We start from the raw sequence: 2,762 nt of genomic DNA on the forward strand, positions 1-2,762 counted from the left end.
GGGAAAAGACCACCTTGGCTTAACCATGAGATAAAATGGTTAAAATCATTAACTATTTTATAAAAAATGGTTACTAGGACAAATTACAAAGGATGGATATAGGCAAACAACACAGGACTGCAGGGGCAAGATTAGAAAGGCAAAGGCACAAAATGAGCTCAAACTAGCTACAGGAATAAAGGGAAACAAGAAGACTTTTTATCAATACATTAGAAGCAAGAGGAAGACCAAGGACAGGGTAGGCCCACTGCTCAGTGAGGAGGGAGAAACAGTAACTTGGAAATGGCAGAGATGCTTAATGACTTTTGTTTCAGTCTTCACTGAGAAGTCTGAAGGAATGCCTAACATAGTGAATGCTAATGGGAAGGGGGTAGGTTTAGAAGATAAAATAAAAAAAGAACAAGTTAAAAATCACTTAGAAAAGTTAGATGCCTGCAAGTCACCAGGGCCTGATTAAATGCATCCTAGAATACTCAAGGAGCTAATAGAGGAGGTATCTGAGCCTCTAGCTATTATCTTTGGGAAATCATGGGAGACGGGAGAGATTCCAGAAGACTGGAAAAAGGCAAATATAGTCCCCATCTATAAAAAGGGAAATAAAAACAACCCAGGAAACTACAGACCAGTTAGTTTCACTTCTGTGCCAGGGAAGATAATGGAGCAAGTAATTAAGGAAATCATCTGCAAACACTTGGAAGGTGGTAAGGTGATAGGGAATAGCCAGCATGGATTGTAAAGAACAAATCATGTCAAACCAATCTGATAGCTTTCTTTGATAGGATAACGAGTCTTGTAGATAAGGGAGAAGCGGTGGATGTGGTATACCTAGACTTTAAGGCATTTGATACAGTCTCGCATAATATTCTTATCAATAAACTAGGCAAATACAACTTTGATGGGGTTACTATAAGGTGGGTGCATAACTGGCTGGATAACTGTACTCAGAGTGTCGTTATTAAGGGTTCCCAATCCTACTGGAAAGGTATAACAAATGGGGTTCCGCAGGGGTCTGTTTTGGGACCGGCTCTGTTCAATATCTTCATCAATGGCAGATATTGGCATAGAAAGTACGCTTATTAAGTTTGCAGAGGATACCGAACTGGGAGGGATTGTACCTGCTTTGAAGGATAGGGTCATAATTCAAAAGGATCTGGACAAATTGGAGAAATGGTCTGAGGTAAACAGGATGAAGTTTAATAAAGACAAATGCAAAGTGCTCCACTTAGGAAGGAACAATCAGTTTCACACATACAGAATGGGAAGAGACTGTGTAGGAAGAAGTACGGCAGAAAGGGATCTAGGGGTTATAGTGGACCACAAGCTAAATATGAGTCAACAGTGTGATGCTGTTGCAAAAAAGCAAACATGATTCTGGGATGCATTAACAGTTGAGTTGTGAGCAAGACACGAGAAGTCATTCTTCCGCTCTACTCTGCGCTGGTTAGGCTTCAACTGGAATATTGTGTCCAGTTCTGGGCACCACATTTCAAGAAAGATGTGGAGAAATTGGAGAGGGTCCAGAGAAGAGCAACAAGAATGATTAAAGATCTAGAAAACATGACCTACGAAGGAAGGCTGAAAGAATTGGGTTTGTTTAGTTTGGAAAAGAGAAGACAGAGGGGACATGATAGCAGTTTTTAGGTACACCTCTACCCCGAGGTAACACGAATTCGGATATAATGCGGTAAAACAGTGCTCCGGGGGGGTGTGGCTGCGCACTCCAGTGGATCAAAGCACGTTCGATATAACGCGGTTTCACCTATAACACGGTAAGATTTTTTGGCTCCTGAGGACAGCGTTATATCGAGGTAGAGGTGTATCTAAAAGGTTTTCTCCCTCCTCCTTATGGCACCTTGTTCATCTTAGCCTCTAAGGATAGAACAAGAAGCAATGGGCTTCAACTGCAGCAAGGGAGGTTTAGGTTGGACATTAGGAAAAAGTTCCCAACTGTCAGGGTGATTAAACACTGGAAGAAATTGCCTAGGGAGGTTGTGGAATCTCCATCTCTGGAGATATTTAAGAGTAGGTTAGATAAATGTCTATCAGGGATGGTTTAGACAGTATTTGGTCCTGTCATGAGGGCAGGGGACTGGACTCTGACCTCTCGAGGACCCTTCCAGCCCTAGAATCTATTAATCCTTTACCTAGAGAATGGTACAGCATAAAATGTTAGTGGGAGCTAGAGGTGTACATTTTGTTTTAAAAGTTAAACTGGTTAAACGATTAAAATTATATCTGTTAATCGAGGTCCCTCCAGCCAGGCCCCCCCGGGGGGGGGGTGTGAAGTGCGTGCTGGGGTCCCTGCGGCTGGCGCAGCCGGGGCTGGGGTTGCTGTGGCCGATGTGCAAGGGCTTAACGGTTAAGGCCGGTTAACGTTAACCCTAATGCTTACCTGTTACCCCTTTACATCCCTAGTGGGAGCTTCTTCATTTTAGCCCTATTAATTTGATCACCACCATTCAGGGCCCAATTTGAAGGGAGAAAAGAATTCCAGCTCCTAGAACATGCACAATCCAATTTCAGAAAAGATGCCACAACAATGGTGCTAATCAGAATCATATGAAACATGGGACCTGTCTGTTTCATTTTAAATAATACCCATTTTTTCCCCTCTATTGAAAAGAAGTGCCTAATTTAAGAGAAAGCCTTAGGAGCTTGTATCTCAATTCTGAGTAAGCATACATGATTGCTAACACCAAGTCCTGGCTTCATCAGGGGAATAGTGTGTTCATACAGCTGATTAACTAGCTCACCAAAAAGGG

The sequence above is a fragment of the Malaclemys terrapin genome, chromosome 4 (assembly GCF_027887155.1).
Source record: "Malaclemys terrapin pileata isolate rMalTer1 chromosome 4, rMalTer1.hap1, whole genome shotgun sequence".
Classification (NCBI taxonomy): Eukaryota; Metazoa; Chordata; order Testudines; family Emydidae; genus Malaclemys; species Malaclemys terrapin.